The sequence below is a fragment of the Palaemon carinicauda genome, chromosome 5 (genome assembly GCF_036898095.1).
Source record: "Palaemon carinicauda isolate YSFRI2023 chromosome 5, ASM3689809v2, whole genome shotgun sequence".
NCBI classification, from domain to species: Eukaryota; Metazoa; Arthropoda; class Malacostraca; order Decapoda; family Palaemonidae; genus Palaemon; species Palaemon carinicauda.
This window is the reverse complement of record NC_090729.1, coordinates 176813893-176836381: the sequence shown is the minus strand read 5'-3', so window position 1 is coordinate 176836381 and position 22489 is coordinate 176813893. Positions and strand designations below refer to the sequence as shown.

Sequence of the window (22489 nt, the reverse complement as noted above, 5' to 3'; positions counted from 1 at the left end):
TCTCCTATAAGCATCGGTGGTTCAGTGGTAGAATTCTCGCCTGCCACGCGGGAGGCCCGGGTTCGATTCCCGGCCGATGCATAATTTTCATCACCTCCAAGAGAAAATCACTTACGAATCCTCTAGAAAACCATTTGAAATGCAGCTAAGACTATGAATTTATAAACAAATTTGCTCTGGTTTAAAAAATATTGGATTTCATCCAAAGAGAATCATATTATGTAAAATTTCTCATACGATAAAATGAATTACATAGACGACAGGAACATCTCAATAATATCCATGTTCCATATCAATGGATAATATCAAACACATTAAAACATAACCCTGCTGAAGGATATGGGAAATTGAATTCAAGCAAATTCACAAGGCATAATGTTTTCGTTTCTTTAAGCATCGGTGGTTCAGTGGTAGAATTCTCGCCTGCCACGCGGGAGGCCCGGGTTCGATTCCCGGCCGATGCACAATTTTCATCACCTCCAAGAGAAAATCCCTTACGATCCCCTAGAAAACCATTTGAAATGCAGCTAAGACTATGAATTTATAAACAAATGTGCTCTAGTTTTAAAGATATTGGATTTCACCCAAAGAGAAATCATTTTATGTAAAATTTCTCATAAGATAAAATGAGTTACATAGATGACAGGAACATCTCAATAATATCCATGTTCCATACCAACGGATAATATCAAACACATTAAAACAACCCTGCTGAAGGATATGGGAAATTGAATTCAAGTGAATTCCCAAGGCATAATGTTTTCATTTTTATAAGCATCGGTGATTCAGTAGTAGAATTTTCGCCTGCCATGCGGGAGGCCCGGATTCGATTCCCGGCCGAAGCACAGTTTTAGATGAAGGAGACAATATTGTGAAAAGAATAACATTCTTCAGAGTGAATGGCCTTGAATGTTAATTGCTCACTATAATATCTTGTAGCAGTGAAAATAAATTTTCCTTTAATGTAGATATTGAATTATAAAGTATGAGAAAATCTAGTTATTATTTAAGCATCGGTGGTTCAGTGGTAGAATTCTCGCCTGCCACGCGGGAGGCCCGGGTTCGATTCCCGGCCGATGCACAGTTTTAGACGAGGGAGAGACTATTTGTAATAGGAATCATATACTTCAGAGTGAATGAACCTGACCGGTAAATGCTTACTATGATATCTAATGGCCAACCAAGGAAAGGCCCGTGCCAACAAGAAGTGTTGGCTTTAAAACAAACCGACCGACCGACCGTCTATGATATCTTGTAGCAATAAAAATAATTTTTTTCATATATTAGATATGAATTATAAAGTATGATAAAATCTAGTTATTATTTAAGCATCGGTGGTTCAGTGGTAGAATTCTCGCCTGCCACGCGGGAGGCCCGGGTTCGATTCCCGGCCGATGCACAATTTTCATCACCTCTAAAAGAGATCCAATAATAAATCACTTACAATATCCTTGAAAACCATTTCAAATGCTTCTAAGACTATGATTTCATAAACGAAATTGCACAGGTTCCAAAAGATATTAGATTTCATCCAAAGAGAAATCATATGTGTAAAATTTCTTATAAGATAAAATGAATTAAATAGACGACAGGAACATCTCAATAATATCTATGTTCCATGTCAATCGATAATGAGAAATCGTAACATAGGTTTTATATATATATATATATATATATATATATATATATATATATATATATATATATATATATATAGAATATCAAACAGATTGTAACATTACCCTGTTGGGCAATGATTGAATTCAGGAAAATTCACAAAGCATAACGTTTTCTTCCATTTAAGCATCAGTGGTTCAGTGGTACAATTCACACCGACCCAGCCAATGCACAGTTTTAGATGAAGGAAAGACTAATTGTGATATGAATAACATACTTCAGAATGAATGGATTTGGCTGGTAATTGCTCACTATGATATAAATTCTCTTTAGACGTAGATATTGAATTATAAACCATGAGAAAATCGAGTTATCATCTGAGCATCGGTGGTTCAGTGGTAGAATTCTCGCCTGCCACGCGGGAGGCCCGGGTTCGATTCCCGGCCGATGCACAGTTTTAAATGATGGACAGACCAGCTATGGAAAAGTGTTTCAATTACCAGCATCTATAAAGGAATCATAAGTTTGAGAAACCATCTCGGTCTTGATGACCTTCTAGGATCTTTCATCTTTGCTATCATTCGAACAACTTAACAAGGACTGCCAGAGATTACAGCATCTACAATCATTACAGCATCTATAATTATTACTGCATCTGCAATTACGACACCAACGTCACCTAACAAATTAGTCACAGTCAACCTGAGGTCGATTTTCTTGCAAGAGTTTGTCCACTCCGACGGCTCAACAGCTTTCTATAGTGAAACCATCTAATCATCACTGTAAGGTAGGTATAGGGTGTTTGAGTTGGAAAGTTACTTGTATACCTGCTTAGTTATCAGCAGGTATTTTCTGGTTTACCTTGGTTCTAATTTGGATGCAGAGGGAGCTCAGGCACTGATTATATGTGCATATGTTCAGTGTCTAAGACACGCATTTCAGATATAAGTGAACTCACAAGGCATAACGTTTTCTCTCCTTTAAGCATCGGTGGTTCAGTGGTAGAATTCTCGCCTGCCACGCGGGAGGCCCGGGTTCGATTCCCGGCCGATGCACAATTTTCATCTCATCTAAGATAGAGTTGTGATACTAAATTACTTCTGTTCATGAGTTCATTACAATTCCCTGGAAAACCATATGAAATAATGGTAGAGTTATGAATTCATTAAGAATTACTCTAACGTATGACTAGATATTGCATTTACTATAAATATGAATTATATATTTGAAATTCCTGATATATAACTGATAACATAAAATTAGTTACATAAAAAACAGAATTATATCCGTCTCATCAGTACTCAGCAGGTTTCCTTTAGATGATAATAGACAAACAAAAGCAACAGTATAGCATATCCGTTTCCAATAGATAAATGAGCTATTCAAATTAACAATAAAATAATTGAATTCAGTCAAATCCAAAGGAAGTGTGTCAACCAACCAATTTCTAATTCAATGAAAGAGATACAAGGGAGAATGGGCCAATACCGAATATCAAGCTCCTCATTTTTGGAAGACTGAATCCAAGCTGACACAACTGAGTAACATTCATTTTAAAAGATTTGGCACTCGAAGAGAGAAGGATGGACCAATAGAGAAATAAACTGAAAGGGAAAAGAAAAAAAACTTTTATCAAGCTTCAAATAACCTCTCCAGTATGAGAGAAAAAATATTCTCTAAATTTCCAAAACCCAAGCTTTGAAATATCAGAGAGAGAGAGAGAGAGAGAGAGAGAGAGAGAGAGAGAGAGAGAGAGAGAGAGAGAGAGAGAGAGAGGTAAATTAAAAAATAAAGTGAATCCTAGTGAACTCACAAGGAGTAACATTTATGTTCCTTTAAGCATTGGTGGTTCAGTGGTAGAATTCTCACCTGCCACGCGGGAGGCCCGGGTTCGATTCCCGGCCGATGCAGAGTTTAAGACGAAGGAGAGAATATTTGTGTTAAGAATCACATACTTCAGAGTGAATGGACCTGACCGGTAAATGCTCAATACGATATCTACGGGCCGACCAAGGGATAGGCCCTTGCCAACAAGAAGTGTTGGCTTTGATACAAACCGAACGACCGTCTACGATATCTTGTAGCAGTGAAAATAAATTTTCTCATATATTAGATATTGAATTATAAAGTTTTATAAATTTTACATTTAAGCATCGGTGGTTCAGTGGTAGAATTCTCGCCTGCCACGCGGGAGGCCCGGGTTCGATTCCCGGCCGATGCACAATTTTCATCACATCTAAAAGAGATCCAATAATAAATCACTTACAATATCCTTGAAAACCATTTGAAATGCTGTTAAGACTATGAATTCATAAACGAATTTGCGCAGGTTTCAAAAGATATTGGATTTCATCCAAAGAGAAATCATATATGTAAAATCTCTCATGAGATAAAATGAGTTACATAGACGACAGGAACATCTCAATAATATCTATGTTCCATGTCAACCGATAATGAGAAATCATAACATACGTTACATATATATATATATATACATATATATATATATATATATATATATATATATATATATATATATATATATATATATATATATTTGAATTCAAGCAAATTCACAAAGCATAACGTTTTCTTCCATTTAAGCATCAGTGGTTCAGTGGTACAATTCACGCCTACCCAGCCAATGCACAGTTTTAGATGAAGGAAAGACTAATTGTGATATGAATAACATACTTCAGTATGAATGGATTTGACTGGTAATTGCTATGATATAAATTTTCTTTTGACGTAGATATTGAATTATAAAGCTTTAGAAAATTTAGATATCCTTTAAGCATCGGTGGTTCAGTGGTAGAATTCTCGCCTGCCACGCGGGAGGCCCGGGTTCGATTCCCGGCCGATGCACAGTTTTAAATGATGGAGAGACCAGCTATGGAAAAGTGTTTCAATTACCAGCATCTATAAAGGAATCATAAATTTGAGAAACCCTCTGGGTCTTGATGACAATCTAGGAACTATCTTCTGTGCTATCATTCGAACAACTAAACAACGACTGACAGTGATTACAGCATCTAAAATCATTACTGCATCTGCAACCATGTCAATTAAGACACCAACGGCAGCTAACAAATTAGTCAGTCAACTTGAGGTCGATTTTAACTTGCAAAAGTTTGTCCACTCGGACGACTCAACAGCTTTCTATAGTGAAACCATCTAATCATCACTGTAAGCAAGGTATAGGGTGTTTGAGATGGAAAGTTACTTGTATACCTGCCGAGTTATTAGCAGCTATCTCCGGGTTTTCCTCAATTAAAATTTGAATGTAGAGGGAGCTCAGACACTGATTTTATGTGCATATGTTCAGTGTCTAAGACACGCATTTCAGATATAAGTGAACTCACAAGGCATAACATTTTCTTTCCTTTAAGCATCGGTGGTTCAGTGGTAGAATTCTCGCCTGCCACGCGGGAGGCCCGGGTTCGATTCCAGGCCGATGCACAATTTTCATCTCTAAGATAGAGTTTTGTTACTAATTCACCTCTGTCGATGGTTTCATTACAATTCCCCGGAAAGCCATATAAAATAATGGTAGGGTAATAAATTCATTAAGAATTATTTGCACATATGAAAACATAACGCATTCACTATAAAGATGAATCATATATTTGAAATTTACATAGAAAACAAATTGATATCCATCTCACTAGTATTCATCAGGTTTCCTTTAGATGATATTAGACAAACAAACGCAACAGTATAGCCTGTCCGTTTCTAATAGATAAATTTGGTACTAAAATTAACAAAAAAATCAATAAATTTTGTCAGATGCCAAGGAAGTGAATCAAATAAAATTTTTTTGATTCAATGAAAGGGCCAATACAAAATATCAAACTCCTTATTTATGGAAAACTGAATCCAAGCTGACACAACTGAAAAATATCCATTTTAAAAGATGTGGCATTCAGAGAGAGAAGGATGGAACAATAGAGAAATAAACTGGAAGGGAGAAAGAAAAAACCTTCTATAAATCTTCGAATAACCTCTCCAGCACGAGAAAAAAATTTTCTCTAAATTTCCAAAACCACAGCTTTGAAATGAGAGAGAGAGAGAGAGAGAGAGAGAGAGAGAGAGAGAGAGAGAGAGAGAGAGAGAGAGAGAGAAAGAGTGTGTTAAAGTAAAGAATAAATTGAATCCAAGCGAACTCACAGGGCATAACATTTTCTTTCCTTTATGCATCGGTGGTTCAGTGGTAGAATTCTCGCCTGCCACGCGGGAGGCCCGGGTTCGATTCCCGGCCGATGCATAATTTTCATCTCCTCCAAGATAGATTATACTAAATAACTTCGCTTCCATTCACAAGTTATTTGTAATGATATTGATGTTAACAAAATAGCTCAAATTCTAAAAGATATTGGATTAAATACAAAAAAAACCATTTATGTAAAATTTCTCTAAGACTGTGAAGAGAAAATGAGCTACATAGATGACAGGAACAACTGAATAAGACCCATCTTAAAATATGAGGTAATCAAAGACAGAGGGATGATGCAATAGCGAAATTAATTGACATGGAGAAAGACAAAGAACTTCTCTCAATCCACAAATAACTTCTCCAGCAAGAGAGAAAAAAATTATTATCGAAATTTCTAAACCCTAGCTTTAAAATGGCCGAGAGAGAGAGAGAGAGAGAGAGAGAGAGAGAAGGAGAGAATCCAAATGAACTCACAGGGCATAACATTTTCTTTCCTTTAGGCATCGGTGGTTCAGTGGTAGAATTCTCGCCTGCCACGCGGGAGGCCCGGGTTCGATTCCCGGCCGATGCACAGTTTTTATCACCTCCACGATAGAATTAGTGCTAAATCAAGAAACCAATTGGAATGCTGAGAACGTTAAGACATAATTCATAAACAAATTGGCTCAGGTTCTGAAAAATATTGGTTTTAATCCAAAACAAAATTATGTAAATTTTCTCTGATATGACTCTTGAGATAAAGTAAGTTACATAAATGATAAGAACAACTGAATAATATCCATCTTAAAAGATGATTTATATTAAGAGAAAAAGATGGACTAATTGTTAAACAAATAGAAAGAGAGACAAAGAAATTTAATAATCTTCAAAAAAACCTCTCCAGCATGATAGAAAAAATAGTCTCTAAATTTCCAAAATTTCATCTTTAAAATGAGAGAGAGAGAGAGACAGAGAGAGAGAAAGAGAGAGAGAGAGAGAGAGACAGAGAGAGAGAGTAAACAAAATCAAAGCTGACTCACAAGGCATAACATTTTCTTTCCTTTAAGCATCGGTGGTTCAGTGGTAGAATTCTCGCCTGCCACGCGGGAGGCCCGGGTTCGATTCCCGGCCGATGCATAATTTTCATCACCTCAAAGACTGAATCAATACTAAATTACTTCCCTTCCTCTCTCAATAACTATTTGGAGTGGTGCTAACATTAATAATTCATAAACAAAATTGCCTCAGGCTCTAAAATATATTGGATTTAACCCAAAGAAAAATCATATATGTCAAATTTCTCTCACATGACTTTTAAGATAAACTGAGTTACATATATGACAGGACCAACTGTTGGAAAGTGAGATAATAAAAAATGAAAGAATGAGAAGGAATAAGAAAAAAAATATTAAGATGAATGCCACTTAACTTGTATTCGGTAGAATTTCTTTAGGGAATATCAGCAAAAGAAAAGTCAGAAAATAGTCCACAAGTTTCCAATAAATAGTTGGATTTATTAACTGTGAAGTCATTGAAAATTCTATCAAATGGAAAGAATGTTCTTCTGATAAGCAGGGTCTGATTCAGTGAAATAGATACAATATAGCAAGTGATAATACAGAATATCAAACGAGTTGGAACACAGCCATTATAGCAAATATGGGATATTGAATTCAAGTGAACTCACAGGGCATAACAAAAGTCTTTAAGCATCGGTGGTTCAGTGGTAGAATTCTCGCCTGCCACGCGGGAGGCCCAGGTTCGATTCCCGGCCGATGCACAAATTTCATCACCTCCAAGATAGAATCAATGCTAAATCGCTTCGCTTCCTTTCACAAGTCATATGTAATGCCACTAGCATTATGAATTCATAAACAAACTGCCTCATGTTCTTAAGAATATTGGATTTACTCCAAAGAGAAATAATATATTTAAATTTCTTCTCATATGACTCTTAAGATAAAAATGAGTTACATACATGATAGGAACAACTGAATAACATCCATCTTAAAATATGTGGTACTCGAAGAGAGAAGTATGGACCAATATAAGAATCATTTGAAAGGGAGAAAGATAAAGAACTATCAATTTTTAAAAAAACCCTCTCCAGCACGAGAGAAAAAAATCTAAATTTCCGAAACCACGTCTTTGAAATAACAGAGAGACAGTGGAATTAATGATAAACCCTAGATTATTAAATCATAGTATTTTCAAATGTGAGTAAAACCTAGAAATTCTCAGAGAAATAGAACAGAATGAGAGTAATCATGAAAAAATAGAAAAAATCTGTTCATACTCAATCCAAGCTGACTCACATGGTATAACATTTTCTTTCATTTAAGCATCGGTGGTTCAGTGGTAGAATTCTCGCCTGCCACGCGGGAGGCCCGGGTTCGATTCCCGGCCGATGCATAATTTTCATCACCTCAAAGACTGAATCAATACTAGATTACTTTCCTTCCTCTCTCAATAACTATTTGGAGTGGTGCTAACATTAATAATTCATAAACAAAATTGCCTCAGGCTCTAAAATATATTGGATTTAACCCAAAGAAAAATCATATATGTCAAATTTCTCTCACATGACTTTTAAGATAAACTGAGTTACATATATGACAGGACCAACTGTTGGAAAGTGAGATAATGAAAAATGAAAGAAGGAGAAGGAATAAGAAAAAAAAATTAAGATGAATGCCACTTAACTTGTATTCGGTAGAATTTCTTTAGGGAATATCAGCAAAAGAAAAGTCAGAAAATAGTCCACAAGTTTCCAATAAATAGTTGGATTTATTAACTGTGAAGTCATTGAAAATTCTATCAAATGGAAAGAATGTACTTCTGATAAGCAGTTTCTGATTCAGTGAAATAGATACAATATAGCAAGTGATAATACAGAATATCAAACGAGTTGGAACAAAGCCATTATAGCAAATATGGGAAATTGAATTCAAGTGAACTCACAGGGCATAGCAAAAGTCTTTAAGCATCGGTGGTTCAGTGGTAGAATTCTCGCCTGCCACGCGGGAGGCCCGGGTTCGATTCCCGGCCGATGCACAATTTTCATCACCTCCACGATAGAATTAATACTAAATCACTTGCATTCCTCTCAGAAACTACTTGGAATGCTGAGAACGTTAAGACATAATTCATAAACAAATTGACTCAGGTTCTAAAAGATATTGGTTATAATCCAAAGCAAAATATATGTAAATTTTCTCTGATTTGACTCTTAGGATAAAGTGAGTTACATAAATGATAGGAACAACTGAATAATAGCCATCTTAAAAGATGATTCATATTAAGAGAAAAGAATGGACTAATTGTTAAATAAATAAAAAGGGAGAGAGACAAAGAAATTTAATAATCTTCAAAAAACCTCTCCAGCGTGATAGAAAAAATAGTCTCTAAATTTCAAAAACTTCATCTTTAAAATGAGAGAGAGAGAGAGAGAGAGAGAGAGAGAGAGAGAGAGAGAGAGAGAGAGAGAGAGAGAGAGAGAGAGAGAGAGAGAGTAAAGAACAAACTATATCCAAGCTGAGTCACAGGGCATAACATTTGCTTTCTTTTAAGCATCGGTGGTTCAGTGGTAGAATTCTCGCCTGCCACGCGGGAGGCCCGGGTTCGATTCCCGGCCGATGCACAATTTTCATCACCTACCAAAAAGAGTCAATGCTAAATCGCTTCGCTTCCTTTCACAAGTCATAAGTAATGCCACTAGTATTATGAATTCATAAACGAACTGCCTCATGTTCTTAAGAATATTGAATTTACTCCAAAGAGAAATATATTTAAATTTCTTCTCATATGACTCTTAAGATAAAAATGAGTTACAGACATGATAGGAACAACTGAATAACATCCATCTTAAAATATGTGGTACTCGAAGAGAGAAGTATGGACCAATATAAGAATCATTTGAAAGGGAGAAAGATAAAGAACTATCAATTTTAAAAAAAAACCCTCTCCAGCATGAGAGAAAAAAAATCTAAATTTCCGAAACCACGTCTCTGAAATAACAGAGAGAAGGTGGAATTAATGATAAACCCTAGATTATTAAATCATAGTATTTTCACATGTAAGTAAAACCAAGAAATTCTCAGAGAAATAGAACAGAATGAGAGTAATCATGAAAAAATAGAACAAATCTGTTCATTCTCAATCCAAGCTGACTCACATGGTATAACATTGTCTTTCATTTAAGCATCGGTGGTTCAGTGGTAGAATTCTCGCCTGCCACGCGGGAGGCCCGGGTTCGATTCCCGGCCAATGCATAATTTTCATCACCTCAAAGACTGAATCAATACTAAATTACTTCCCTTCCTCTCTCAATAACTATTTGGAGTGGTGCTAACATTAATAATTCATAAACAAAATTGCCTCAGGCTCTAAAATATATTGGATTTAACCCAAAGAAAATCATATATGTCAAATTTCTCTCACATGACTTTTAAGATAAACTGAGTTACATATATGACAGGACCAACTGTTGGAAAGTGAGATAATGAAAGATGGAGAAGGAATAAGAACAAAATTAAGATGAATGCCACTTAACTGGTATTCGGTAGAATTTCTTTAGGGAATATCAGCAAAAGAAAAGTCAGAAAATAGTCCACAAGTTTCCAATAAATAGTTGGATTTATTAACTGTGAAGTCATTGAAAATTCTATCAAATGGAAAGAATATTCTTCTGATAAGCAGCTTCTGATTCAGTGAAATAGATACAATATAGCAAGTGATAATACAGAATATCAAACGATTTGGAACACAGCCATTATAGCAAATATGGGAAATTGAATTCAAGTGAACTCACAGGGCATAACAAAAGTCTTTAAGCATCGGTGGTTCAGTGGTAGAATTCTCGCCTGCCACGCGGGAGGCCCGGGTTCGATTCCCGGCCGATGCACAATTTTCATCACCTCCAAGATAGAATTAATACTAAATAACTTTGCTTCCTTTCACAAGTCATATGTAATGCCACTAGCATTATGAATTCATAAACGAACTGCCTCAGGTTCTTAAGAATATTGGATTTACTCCAAAGAGAAATAATATATTTAAATTTCTCCTCATATGACTCTTAAGATAAAAATGAGTTACAGAGATGATAGGAACAACTGAATAACATCCATCTCAAAATATGTGGTACTCGAAGAGAGAACTATGGACCAATATAGGAATCATTTTAAGGGGAGAAAGATAAAGGATAATCAATCTTGAAAAAACCCTCTCCAGTATGAGAGAAAAAAATATCTAACTTTCCAAAACCACGTCTTTGAAATGACAGAGACGGTTGAATTAATGATAAACCCTAGATTATTAAATCATAGTATTTTCACATATAAGTAAAATCTATGAATTTCTCAAAGAAATAGAACAATGAGAGTAATCATGAAAAAATAGAAAAATTCTGTTCATACTCAATCCAAGCTGACCCACAAGGCATAACATTTTCATTCCTTTAGGCATCGGTGGTTCAGTGGTAGAATTCTCGCCTGCCACGCGGGAGGCCCGGGTTCGATTCCCGGCCGATGCATAATTTTCATCACCTCAAAGACTGAATCAATACTAAATTACTTCCCTTCCTCTCAATAACTATTCAGAGTGGTGCTAACATTAGGTATTCATAAACAAAATTGCCTCAGGCCTTAAAATATATTGGACAAATAACCCAAAGAAAAATCATATATGTAAAATTTCTCTCACATGACTTTGAGGATGAAGTGAGTTACATATATGACAGGAGCAACTGTTGGAAAGTGAAATAATGAAAAATGAAAGAAGGAGAAGGAATAAGAAAGAAAAATTAAGATGAATGCCACTTTACTTGCCTTGAATAGATTTTATTTAGGTAATATCATCAAAAGAAAAAACCGAAAATAGTCCACAAGTCCAATAAATAGTTGGATTAATTTTTCATTAACTGTGAAGTCATTGAAAATTCTATCAAATGGAAAGGAAGTTCTTCTGATAAGCAGCTTCTGATTCAGTGAAATAGATACAATATAGCAAGCGATAATACAGAATATCAAACGAGTTGGAACACAGCCATTATGGCAAATATGGGAAATTGAATTCAAGTGAACTCACAGGGCATAACAAAAGTCTTTAAGCATCGGTGGTTCAGTGGTAGAATTCTCGCCTGCCACGCGGGAGGCCCGGGTTCGATTCCCGGCCGATGCACAATTTTCATCACCTCCACGATAGAATTAATACTAAATCACTTGCATTCCTCTCAGAAACTACTTGGAATGCTGAAAACGTTAAGACATAATTCATAAACAAATTGACTCAGGTTCTAAAAGATATTGGTTTTAATCCAAAGCAAAATTTATGTAAATTTTCTCTGATTTGACTCTTAAGATAAAGTGAGTTACATAAATGATAGGAACAACTGAATAATATCCATCTTAAAAGATGATTTATATCAAGAGAAATAAATGGACAAATTGTTAAACAAATAGAAAGGGAGGGAGGCAAAGATATTTAAAAACCTTCAAAAAACCTCTCCAGCATGATAGAAAAAATAGTCTCTAAATTTCCAAAACTTCATCTTTAAAATGAGAGAGAGAGAGAGAGAGAGAGAGAGAGAGAGAGAGAGAGAGAGAGAGATAGTAAAGAACAAACTATATCCAAGCTGAGTCACAGGGCATAAAATTTTCTTCCCTTTAAGCATCTGTGGTTCAGTGGTAGAATTCTCGCCTGCCACGCGGGAGGCTTTCGATTCCCTGCCAATGCACAATTTTCATCACCTCCACGATAGAATTAATACTAAATCACTTTGCTTCCTTTCACAAGTCATATGTAATGCCACTAGCATTATGAATTCATAAACGAACTGCCTCAGGTTCTTAAGAATATTGGATTTACTCCAAAGAGAAATAATATATTTAAATTTCTCCTCATATGACTCTTAAGATAAAAATGAGTTACAGAGATGATAGGAACAACTGAATAACATCCATCTCAAAATATGTGGTTCTCGAAGAGAGAACTATGGACCAATATAGGAATCATTTTAAAAGGAGAAAGATAAAGGATAATCAATCTTGAAAAAACCCTCTCCAGTATGAGAGAAAAAAATATCTAACTTTCCAAAACCACGTCTTTGAAATGACAGAGACGGTTGAATTAATGATAAACCCTAGATTATTAAATCATAGTATTTTCACATATGAGTAAAATCTATGAAATTCTCAAAGAAATAGAACAATGAGAGTAATCATGAAAAAATAGAAAAATTCTGTTCATACTCAATCCAAGCTGACCCACAAGGCATAACATTTTCATTCCTTTAGGCATCGGTGGTTCAGTGGTAGAATTCTCGCCTGCCACGCGGGAGGCCCGGGTTCGATTCCCGGCCGATGCATAATTTTCATCACCTCAAAGACTGAATCAATACTAAATTACTTCCCTTCCTCTCAATAACTATTCAGAGTGGTGCTAACATTAGGTATTCATAAACAAAATTGCCTCAGGCCTTAAAATATATTGGACAAATAACCCAAAGAAAAATTATATATGTAAAATTTCTCTCACATGACTTTTAAGATGAAGTGAGTTACATATATGACAGGAGCAACTGTTGGAAAGTGAAATAATGAAAAATGAAAGAAGGAGAAGGAATAAGAAAGAAAAATTAAGATGAATGCCACTTAACTTGCCTTGAATAGATTTTATTTAGGTAATATCATCAAAAGAAAAAACCGAAAATAGTCCACAAGTCCAATAAATAGTTGGATTAATTTTTCATTAACTGTGAAGTCATTGAAAATTCTATCAAATGGAAAGGAAGTTCTTCTGATAAGCAGCTTCTGATTCAGTGAAATAGATACAATATAGCAAGTGATAATACAGAATATCAAACGAGTTGGAACACAGCCATTATGGCAAATATGGGAAATTAAATTCAAGTGAACTCACAGGGCATAACAAAAGTCTTTAAGCATCGGTGGTTCAGTGGTAGAATTCTCGCCTGCCACGCGGGAGGCCCGGGTTCGATTCCCGGCCGATGCACAATTTTCATCACCTCCACGATAGAATTAATACTAAATCACTTGCATTCCTCTCAGAAACTACTTGGAATGCTGAGAACGTTAAGACATAATTCATAAACAAATTGACTCAGGTTCTAAAAGATATTGGTTTTAATACAAAGCAAAATTTATGTAAATTTTCTCTGATTTGACTCAGATAAAGTGAGTTACATAAATGATAGGAACAACTGAATAATATCCATCTTAAAAGATGATTTATATCAAGAGAAAAAAATGACCAAATTGTTAAATAAATAGAAAGGGAGGGAGGCAAAGATATTTAAAAACCTTCAAAAAACCTCTCCAGCATGATAGAAAAAAGTGTCTCTAAATTTCCAAAACTTCATCTTTAAAATGAGAGAGAGAGAGAGAGAGAGAGAGAGAGAGAGAGAGAGAGAGAGAGAGAGAGAGAGAGAGAGAAAGAGTGTGTTAAAGTAAAGAATAAATTGAATCCAAGCGAACTCACAGGGCATAACATTTTCTTCCCTTTAAGCATCGGTGGTTCAGTGGTAGAATTCTCGCCTGCCACGCGGGAGGCCCGGGTTCGATTCCCGGCCGATGCACAATTTTCATCACCTCCAAGATAGAATTAATACTAAATAACTTTGCTTCCTTTCACAAGTCATATGTAATGCCACTAGCATTATGAATTCATAAACGAACTGCCTCAGGTTCTTAAGAATAATGGATTTACTCCAAAGAGAAATAATATATTTAAATTTCTCCTCATATGACTCTTAAGATAAAAATGAGTTACAGAGATGATAGGAACAACTGAATAACATCCATCTCAAAATATGTGGTACTCGAAGAGAGAACTATGGACCAATATAGGAATCATTTTAAGGGGAGAAAGATAAAGGATAATCAATCTTGAAAAAACCCTCTCCAGTATGAGAGAAAAAAATATCTAACTTTCCAAAACCACGTCTTTGAAATGACAGACACGGTTGAATTAATGATAAACCCTAGATTATTAAATCATAGTATTTTCACATATAAGTAAAATCTATGAAATTCTCAAAGAAATAGAACAATGAGAGTAATCATGAAAAAATAGAAAAATTCTGTTCATACTCAATCCAAGCTGACCCACAAGGCATAACATTTTCATTCCTTTAGGCATCGGTGGTTCAGTGGTAGAATTCTCGCCTGCCACGCGGGAGGCCCGGGTTCGATTCCCGGCCGATGCATAATTTTCATCACCTCAAAGACTGAATCAATACTAAATTACTTCCCTTCCTCTCAATAACTATTCAGAGTGGTGCTAACATTAGGTATTCATAAACAAAATTGCCTCAGGCCTTAAAATATATTGGACAAATAACCCAAAGAAAAATCATATATGTAAAATTTCTCTCACATGACTTTTAAGATGAAGTGAGTTACATATATGACAGGAGCAACTGTTGGAAAGTGAAATAATGAAAAATGAAAGAAGGAGAAGGAATAAGAAAGAAAAATTAAGATGAATGCCACTTAACTTGCCTTGAATAGATTTTATTTAGGTAATATCATCAAAAGAAAAAACCGAAAATAGTCCACAAGTCCAATAAATAGTTGGATTAATTTTTCATTAACTGTGAAGTCATTGAAAATTCTATCAAATGGAAAGGAAGTTCTTCTGATAAGCAGCTTCTGATTCAGTGAAATAGATACAATATAGCAAGTGATAATACAGAATATCAAACGAGTTGGAACACAGACATTATGGCAAATATGGGAAATTGAATTCAAGTGAACTCACAGGGCATAACAAAAGTCTTTAAGCATCGGTGGTTCAGTGGTAGAATTCTCGCCTGCCACGCGGGAGGCCCGGGTTCGATTCCCGGCCGATGCACAATTTTCATCACCTCCACGATAGAATTAATACTAAATCACTTGCATTCCTCTCAGAAACTACTTGGAATGCTGAGAACGTTAAGACATAATTCATAAACAAATTGACTCAGGTTCTAAAAGATATTGGTTTTAATCCAAAGCAAAATTTATGTAAATTTTCTCTGATTTGACTCAGATAAAGTGAGTTACATAAATGATAGGAACAACTGAATAATATCCATCTTAAAAGATGATTTATATCAAGAGAAAAAAATGACCAAATTGTTAAATAAATAGAAAGGGAGGGAGGCAAAGATATTTAAAAACCTTCAAAAAACCTCTCCAGCATGATAGAAAAAAGTGTCTCTAAATTTCCAAAACTTCATCTTTAAAATGAGAGAGAGAGAGAGAGAGAGAGAGAGAGAGAGAGAGAGAGAGAGAGAGAGAGAGAGAGAAAGAGTGTGTTAAAGTAAAGAATAAATTGAATCCAAGCGAACTCACAGGGCATAACATTTTCTTCCCTTTAAGCATCGGTGGTTCAGTGGTAGAATTCTCGCCTGCCACGCGGGAGGCCCGGGTTCGATTCCCGGCCGATGCACAATTTTCATCACCTCCAAGATAGAATTAATACTAAATAACTTTGCTTCCTTTCACAAGTCATATGTAATGCCACTAGCATTATGAATTCATAAACGAACTGCCTCAGGTTCTTAAGAATATTGGATTTACTCCAAAGAGAAATAATATATTTAAATTTCTCCTCATATGACTCTTAAGATAAAAATGAGTTACAGAGATGATAGGAACAACTGAATAACATCCATCTCAAAATATGTGGTACTCGAAGAGAGAACTATGGACCAATATAGGAATCATTTTAAGGGGAGAAAGATAAAGGATAATCAATCTTGAAAAAACCCTCTCCAGTATGAGAGAAAAAAATATCTAACTTTCCAAAACCACGTCTTTGAAATGACAGACACGGTTGAATTAATGATAAACCCTAGATTATTAAATCATAGTATTTTCACATATAAGTAAAATCTATGAAATTCTCAAAGAAATAGAACAATGAGAGTAATCATGAAAAAATAGAAAAATTCTGTTCATACTCAATCCAAGCTGACCCACAAGGCATAACATTTTCATTCCTTTAGGCATCGGTGGTTCAGTGGTAGAATTCTCGCCTGCCACGCGGGAGGCCCGGGTTCGATTCCCGGCCGATGCATAATTTTCATCACCTCAAAGACTGAATCAATACTAAATTACTTCCCTTCCTCTCAATAACTATTCAGAGTGGTGCTAACATTAGGTATTCATAAACAAAATTGCCTCAGGCCTTAAAATATATTGGACAAATAACCCAAAGAAAAATCATATATGTAAAATTTCTCTCACATGACTTTTAAGATGAAGTGAGTTACATATATGACAGGAGCAACTGTTGGAAAGTGAAATAATGAAAAATGAAAGAAGGAGAAGGAATAAGAAAGAAAAATTAAGATGAATGCCACTTAACTTGCCTTGAATAGATTTTATTTAGGTAATATCATCAAAAGAAAAAACCGAAAATAGTCCACAAGTCCAATAAATAGTTGGATTAATTTTTCATTAACTGTGAAGTCATTGAAAATTCTATCAAATGGAAAGGAAGTTCTTCTGATAAGCAGCTTCTGATTCAGTGAAATAGATACAATATAGCAAGTGATAATACAGAATATCAAACGAGTTGGAACACAGACATTATGGCAAATATGGGAAATTGAATTCAAGTGAACTCACAGGGCATAACAAAAGTCTTTAAGCATCGGTGGTTCAGTGGTAGAATTCTCGCCTGCCACGCGGGAGGCCCGGGTTCGATTCCCGGCCGATGCACAATTTTCATCACCTCCACGATAGAATTAATACTAAATCACTTGCATTCCTCTCAGAAACTACTTGGAATGCTGAGAACGTTAAGACATAATTCATAAACAAATTGACTCAGGTTCTAAAAGATATTGGTTTTAATACAAAGCAAAATTTATGTAAATTTTCTCTGATTTGACTCAGATAAAGTGAGTTACATAAATGATAGGAACAACTGAATAATATCCATCTTAAAAGATGATTTATATCAAGAGAAAAAAATGACCAAATTGTTAAATAAATAGAAAGGGAGGGAGGCAAAGATATTTAAAAACCTTCAAAAAACCTCTCCAGCATGATAGAAAAAAGTGTCTCTAAATTTCCAAAACTTCATCTTTAAAATGAGAGAGAGAGAGAGAGAGAGAGAGAGAGAGAGAGAGAGAGAAAGAGTGTGTTAAAGTAAAGAATAAATTGAATCCAAGCGAACTCACAGGGCATAACATTTTCTTCCCTTTAAGCATCGGTGGTTCAGTGGTAGAATTCTCGCCTGCCACGCGGGAGGCCCGGGTTCGATTCCCGGCCGATGCACAATTTTCATCACCTCCAAGATAGAATTAATACTAAATAACTTTGCTTCCTTTCACAAGTCATATGTAATGCCACTAGCATTATGAATTCATAAACGAACTGCCTCAGGTTCTTAAGAATATTGGATTTACTCCAAAGAGAAATAATATATTTAAATTTCTCCTCATATGACTCTTAAGATAAAAATGAGTTACAGAGATGATAGGAACAACTGAATAACATCCATCTCAAAATATGTGGTACTCGAAGAGAGAACTATGGACCAATATAGGAATCATTTTAAGGGGAGAAAGATAAAGGATAATCAATCTTGAAAAAACCCTCTCCAGTATGAGAGAAAAAAATATCTAACTTTCCAAAACCACGTCTTTGAAATGACAGACACGGTTGAATTAATGATAAACCCTAGATTATTAAATCATAGTATTTTCACATATAAGTAAAATCTATGAAATTCTCAAAGAAATAGAACAATGAGAGTAATCATGAAAAAATAGAAAAATTCTGTTCATACTCAATCCAAGCTGACCCACAAGGCATAACATTTTCATTCCTTTAGGCATCGGTGGTTCAGTGGTAGAATTCTCGCCTGCCACGCGGGAGGCCCGGGTTCGATTCCCGGCCGATGCATAATTTTCATCACCTCAAAGACTGAATCAATACTAAATTACTTCCCTTCCTCTCAATAACTATTCAGAGTGGTGCTAACATTAGGTATTCATAAACAAAATTGCCTCAGGCCTTAAAATATATTGGACAAATAACCCAAAGAAAAATCATATATGTAAAATTTCTCTCACATGACTTTTAAGATGAAGTGAGTTACATATATGACAGGAGCAACTGTTGGAAAGTGAAATAATGAAAAATGAAAGAAGGAGAAGGAATAAGAAAGAAAAATTAAGATGAATGCCACTTAACTTGCCTTGAATAGATTTTATTTAGGTAATATCATCAAAAGAAAAAACCGAAAATAGTCCACAAGTCCAATAAATAGTTGGATTAATTTTTCATTAACTGTGAAGTCATTGAAAATTCTATCAAATGGAAAGGAAGTTCTTCTGATAAGCAGCTTCTGATTCAGTGAAATAGATACAATATAGCAAGTGATAATACAGAATATCAAACGAGTTGGAACACAGACATTATGGCAAATATGGGAAATTGAATTCAAGTGAACTCACAGGGCATAACAAAAGTCTTTAAGCATCGGTGGTTCAGTGGTAGAATTCTCGCCTGCCACGCGGGAGGCCCGGGTTCGATTCCCGGCCGATGCACAATTTTCATCACCTCCACGATAGAATTAATACTAAATCACTTGCATTCCTCTCAGAAACTACTTGGAATGCTGAGAACGTTAAGACATAATTCATAAACAAATTGACTCAGGTTCTAAAAGATATTGGTTTTAATACAAAGCAAAATTTATGTAAATTTTCTCTGATTTGACTCAGATAAAGTGAGTTACATAAATGATAGGAACAACTGAATAATATCCATCTTAAAAGATGATTTATATCAAGAGAAAAAAATGACCAAATTGTTAAATAAATAGAAAGGGAGGGAGGCAAAGATATTTAAAAACCTTCAAAAAACCTCTCCAGCATGATAGAAAAAAGTGTCTCTAAATTTCCAAAACTTCATCTTTAAAATGAGAGAGAGAGAGAGAGAGAGAGAGAGAGAGAGAGAGAGAGAGAGAGAAAGAGTGTGTTAAAGTAAAGAATAAATTGAATCCAAGCGAACTCACAGGGCATAACATTTTCTTCCCTTTAAGCATCGGTGGTTCAGTGGTAGAATTCTCGCCTGCCACGCGGGAGGCCCGGGTTCGATTCCCGGCCGATGCACAATTTTCATCACCTCCAAGATAGAATTAATACTAAATAACTTTGCTTCCTTTCACAAGTCATATGTAATGCCACTAGCATTATGAATTCATAAACGAACTGCCTCAGGTTCTTAAGAATAATGGATTTACTCCAAAGAGAAATAATATATTTAAATTTCTCCTCATATGACTCTTAAGATAAAAATGAGTTACAGAGATGATAGGAACAACTGAATAACATCCATCTCAAAATATGTGGTACTCGAAGAGAGAACTATGGACCAATATAGGAATCATTTTAAGGGGAGAAAGATAAAGGATAATCAATCTTGAAAAAACCCTCTCCAGTATGAGAGAAAAAAATATCTAACTTTCCAAAACCACGTCTTTGAAATGACAGACACGGTTGAATTAATGATAAACCCTAGATTATTAAATCATAGTATTTTCACATATAAGTAAAATCTATGAAATTCTCAAAGAAATAGAACAATGAGAGTAATCATGAAAAAATAGAAAAATTCTGTTCATACTCAATCCAAGCTGACCCACAAGGCATAACATTTTCATTCCTTTAGGCATCGGTGGTTCAGTGGTAGAATTCTCGCCTGCCACGCGGGAGGCCCGGGTTCGATTCCCGGCCGATGCATAATTTTCATCACCTCAAAGACTGAATCAATACTAAATTACTTCCCTTCCTCTCAATAACTATTCAGAGTGGTGCTAACATTAGGTATTCATAAACAAAATTGCCTCAGGCCTTAAAATATATTGGACAAATAACCCAAAGAAAAATCATATATGTAAAATTTCTCTCACATGACTTTTAAGATGAAGTGAGTTACATATATGACAGGAGCAACTGTTGGAAAGTGAAATAATGAAAAATGAAAGAAGGAGAAGGAATAAGAAAGAAAAATTAAGATGAATGCCACTTAACTTGCCTTGAATAGATTTTATTTAGGTAATATCATCAAAAGAAAAAACCGAAAATAGTCCACAAGTCCAATAAATAGTTGGATTAATTTTTCATTAACTGTGAAGTCATTGAAAATTCTATCAAATGGAAAGGAAGTTCTTCTGATAAGCAGCTTCTGATTCAGTGAAATAGATACAATATAGCAAGTGATAATACAGAATATCAAACGAGTTGGAACACAGACATTATGGCAAATATGGGAAATTGAATTCAAGTGAACTCACAGGGCATAACAAAAGTCTTTAAGCATCGGTGGTTCAGTGGTAGAATTCTCGCCTGCCACGCGGGAGGCCCGGGTTCGATTCCCGGCCGATGCACAATTTTCATCACCTCCACGATAGAATTAATACTAAATCACTTGCATTCCTCTCAGAAACTACTTGGAATGCTGAGAACGTTAAGACATAATTCATAAACAAATTGACTCAGGTTCTAAAAGATATTGGTTTTAATACAAAGCAAAATTTATGTAAATTTTCTCTGATTTGACTCAGATAAAGTGAGTTACATAAATGATAGGAACAACTGAATAATATCCATCTTAAAAGATGATTTATATCAAGAGAAAAAAATGACCAAATTGTTAAATAAATAGAAAGGGAGGGAGGCAAAGATATTTAAAAACCTTCAAAAAACCTCTCCAGCATGATAGAAAAAAGTGTCTCTAAATTTCCAAAACTTCATCTTTAAAATGAGAGAGAGAGAGAGAGAGAGAGAGAGAGAGAGAGAGAGAGAGAGAAAGAGTGTGTTAAAGTAAAGAATAAATTGAATCCAAGCGAACTCACAGGGCATAACATTTTCTTCCCTTTAAGCATCGGTGGTTCAGTGGTAGAATTCTCGCCTGCCACGCGGGAGGCCCGGGTTCGATTCCCGGCCGATGCACAATTTTCATCACCTCCAAGATAGAATTAATACTAAATAACTTTGCTTCCTTTCACAAGTCATATGTAATGCCACTAGCATTATGAATTCATAAACGAACTGCCTCAGGTTCTTAAGAATAATGGATTTACTCCAAAGAGAAATAATATATTTAAATTTCTCCTCATATGACTCTTAAGATAAAAATGAGTTACAGAGATGATAGGAACAACTGAATAACATCCATCTCAAAATATGTGGTACTCGAAGAGAGAACTATGGACCAATATAGGAATCATTTTAAGGGGAGAAAGATAAAGGATAATCAATCTTGAAAAAACCCTCTCCAGTATGAGAGAAAAAAATATCTAACTTTCCAAAACCACGTCTTTGAAATGACAGACACGGTTGAATTAATGATAAACCCTAGATTATTAAATCATAGTATTTTCACATATAAGTAAAATCTATGAAATTCTCAAAGAAATAGAACAATGAGAGTAATCATGAAAAAATAGAAAAATTCTGTTCATACTCAATCCAAGCTGACCCACAAGGCATAACATTTTCATTCCTTTAGGCATCGGTGGTTCAGTGGTAGAATTCTCGCCTGCCACGCGGGAGGCCCGGGTTCGATTCCCGGCCGATGCATAATTTTCATCACCTCAAAGACTGAATCAATACTAAATTACTTCCCTTCCTCTCAATAACTATTCAGAGTGGTG

General features: G+C 35.3%; 33 non-coding genes across 33 annotated transcripts; all 33 read left to right on the top strand.

The window, feature by feature from the left end:
- The first annotated feature begins 10 nt into the window (after positions 1–10).
- On the top strand, positions 11–81 carry TRNAG-GCC (transfer RNA glycine (anticodon GCC)). Its single transcript has one exon. It is a non-coding gene; the product is annotated as a tRNA-Gly (tRNA).
- A 312-nt stretch (positions 82–393) lies between these two features.
- Positions 394–464, top strand: TRNAG-GCC (transfer RNA glycine (anticodon GCC)). Its single transcript has one exon. It is a non-coding gene; the product is annotated as a tRNA-Gly (tRNA).
- A 546-nt stretch (positions 465–1010) lies between these two features.
- On the top strand, positions 1011–1081 carry TRNAG-GCC (transfer RNA glycine (anticodon GCC)). The gene has a single exon. It is a non-coding gene; the product is annotated as a tRNA-Gly (tRNA).
- A 247-nt stretch (positions 1082–1328) lies between these two features.
- On the top strand, positions 1329–1399 carry TRNAG-GCC (transfer RNA glycine (anticodon GCC)). Its single transcript has one exon. It is a non-coding gene; the product is annotated as a tRNA-Gly (tRNA).
- A 599-nt stretch (positions 1400–1998) lies between these two features.
- Positions 1999–2069, top strand: TRNAG-GCC (transfer RNA glycine (anticodon GCC)). Its single transcript has one exon. It is a non-coding gene; the product is annotated as a tRNA-Gly (tRNA).
- A 532-nt stretch (positions 2070–2601) lies between these two features.
- Positions 2602–2672, top strand: TRNAG-GCC (transfer RNA glycine (anticodon GCC)). The gene has a single exon. It is a non-coding gene; the product is annotated as a tRNA-Gly (tRNA).
- Positions 2673–3767: 1095 nt separating this feature from the next.
- Positions 3768–3838, top strand: TRNAG-GCC (transfer RNA glycine (anticodon GCC)). Its single transcript has one exon. It is a non-coding gene; the product is annotated as a tRNA-Gly (tRNA).
- Positions 3839–4411: 573 nt separating this feature from the next.
- TRNAG-GCC (transfer RNA glycine (anticodon GCC)) lies at positions 4412–4482 on the top strand. Its single transcript has one exon. It is a non-coding gene; the product is annotated as a tRNA-Gly (tRNA).
- A 1328-nt stretch (positions 4483–5810) lies between these two features.
- TRNAG-GCC (transfer RNA glycine (anticodon GCC)) lies at positions 5811–5881 on the top strand. Its single transcript has one exon. It is a non-coding gene; the product is annotated as a tRNA-Gly (tRNA).
- A 449-nt stretch (positions 5882–6330) lies between these two features.
- On the top strand, positions 6331–6401 carry TRNAG-GCC (transfer RNA glycine (anticodon GCC)). Its single transcript has one exon. It is a non-coding gene; the product is annotated as a tRNA-Gly (tRNA).
- Positions 6402–6875: 474 nt separating this feature from the next.
- Positions 6876–6946, top strand: TRNAG-GCC (transfer RNA glycine (anticodon GCC)). Its single transcript has one exon. It is a non-coding gene; the product is annotated as a tRNA-Gly (tRNA).
- Positions 6947–8150: 1204 nt separating this feature from the next.
- On the top strand, positions 8151–8221 carry TRNAG-GCC (transfer RNA glycine (anticodon GCC)). Its single transcript has one exon. It is a non-coding gene; the product is annotated as a tRNA-Gly (tRNA).
- Positions 8222–8792: 571 nt separating this feature from the next.
- TRNAG-GCC (transfer RNA glycine (anticodon GCC)) lies at positions 8793–8863 on the top strand. The gene has a single exon. It is a non-coding gene; the product is annotated as a tRNA-Gly (tRNA).
- Positions 8864–9378: 515 nt separating this feature from the next.
- Positions 9379–9449, top strand: TRNAG-GCC (transfer RNA glycine (anticodon GCC)). The gene has a single exon. It is a non-coding gene; the product is annotated as a tRNA-Gly (tRNA).
- Positions 9450–10641: 1192 nt separating this feature from the next.
- On the top strand, positions 10642–10712 carry TRNAG-GCC (transfer RNA glycine (anticodon GCC)). The gene has a single exon. It is a non-coding gene; the product is annotated as a tRNA-Gly (tRNA).
- Positions 10713–11271: 559 nt separating this feature from the next.
- On the top strand, positions 11272–11342 carry TRNAG-GCC (transfer RNA glycine (anticodon GCC)). Its single transcript has one exon. It is a non-coding gene; the product is annotated as a tRNA-Gly (tRNA).
- A 576-nt stretch (positions 11343–11918) lies between these two features.
- Positions 11919–11989, top strand: TRNAG-GCC (transfer RNA glycine (anticodon GCC)). Its single transcript has one exon. It is a non-coding gene; the product is annotated as a tRNA-Gly (tRNA).
- A 1115-nt stretch (positions 11990–13104) lies between these two features.
- TRNAG-GCC (transfer RNA glycine (anticodon GCC)) lies at positions 13105–13175 on the top strand. The gene has a single exon. It is a non-coding gene; the product is annotated as a tRNA-Gly (tRNA).
- Positions 13176–13751: 576 nt separating this feature from the next.
- On the top strand, positions 13752–13822 carry TRNAG-GCC (transfer RNA glycine (anticodon GCC)). The gene has a single exon. It is a non-coding gene; the product is annotated as a tRNA-Gly (tRNA).
- A 512-nt stretch (positions 13823–14334) lies between these two features.
- Positions 14335–14405, top strand: TRNAG-GCC (transfer RNA glycine (anticodon GCC)). Its single transcript has one exon. It is a non-coding gene; the product is annotated as a tRNA-Gly (tRNA).
- Positions 14406–14964: 559 nt separating this feature from the next.
- On the top strand, positions 14965–15035 carry TRNAG-GCC (transfer RNA glycine (anticodon GCC)). Its single transcript has one exon. It is a non-coding gene; the product is annotated as a tRNA-Gly (tRNA).
- A 576-nt stretch (positions 15036–15611) lies between these two features.
- Positions 15612–15682, top strand: TRNAG-GCC (transfer RNA glycine (anticodon GCC)). The gene has a single exon. It is a non-coding gene; the product is annotated as a tRNA-Gly (tRNA).
- A 508-nt stretch (positions 15683–16190) lies between these two features.
- Positions 16191–16261, top strand: TRNAG-GCC (transfer RNA glycine (anticodon GCC)). The gene has a single exon. It is a non-coding gene; the product is annotated as a tRNA-Gly (tRNA).
- A 559-nt stretch (positions 16262–16820) lies between these two features.
- On the top strand, positions 16821–16891 carry TRNAG-GCC (transfer RNA glycine (anticodon GCC)). The gene has a single exon. It is a non-coding gene; the product is annotated as a tRNA-Gly (tRNA).
- A 576-nt stretch (positions 16892–17467) lies between these two features.
- TRNAG-GCC (transfer RNA glycine (anticodon GCC)) lies at positions 17468–17538 on the top strand. Its single transcript has one exon. It is a non-coding gene; the product is annotated as a tRNA-Gly (tRNA).
- Positions 17539–18028: 490 nt separating this feature from the next.
- On the top strand, positions 18029–18099 carry TRNAG-GCC (transfer RNA glycine (anticodon GCC)). The gene has a single exon. It is a non-coding gene; the product is annotated as a tRNA-Gly (tRNA).
- A 559-nt stretch (positions 18100–18658) lies between these two features.
- Positions 18659–18729, top strand: TRNAG-GCC (transfer RNA glycine (anticodon GCC)). The gene has a single exon. It is a non-coding gene; the product is annotated as a tRNA-Gly (tRNA).
- Positions 18730–19305: 576 nt separating this feature from the next.
- On the top strand, positions 19306–19376 carry TRNAG-GCC (transfer RNA glycine (anticodon GCC)). Its single transcript has one exon. It is a non-coding gene; the product is annotated as a tRNA-Gly (tRNA).
- Positions 19377–19872: 496 nt separating this feature from the next.
- TRNAG-GCC (transfer RNA glycine (anticodon GCC)) lies at positions 19873–19943 on the top strand. Its single transcript has one exon. It is a non-coding gene; the product is annotated as a tRNA-Gly (tRNA).
- Positions 19944–20502: 559 nt separating this feature from the next.
- Positions 20503–20573, top strand: TRNAG-GCC (transfer RNA glycine (anticodon GCC)). The gene has a single exon. It is a non-coding gene; the product is annotated as a tRNA-Gly (tRNA).
- Positions 20574–21149: 576 nt separating this feature from the next.
- On the top strand, positions 21150–21220 carry TRNAG-GCC (transfer RNA glycine (anticodon GCC)). Its single transcript has one exon. It is a non-coding gene; the product is annotated as a tRNA-Gly (tRNA).
- Positions 21221–21714: 494 nt separating this feature from the next.
- TRNAG-GCC (transfer RNA glycine (anticodon GCC)) lies at positions 21715–21785 on the top strand. Its single transcript has one exon. It is a non-coding gene; the product is annotated as a tRNA-Gly (tRNA).
- A 559-nt stretch (positions 21786–22344) lies between these two features.
- TRNAG-GCC (transfer RNA glycine (anticodon GCC)) lies at positions 22345–22415 on the top strand. The gene has a single exon. It is a non-coding gene; the product is annotated as a tRNA-Gly (tRNA).
- The last annotated feature ends 74 nt before the right edge of the window (positions 22416–22489 follow it).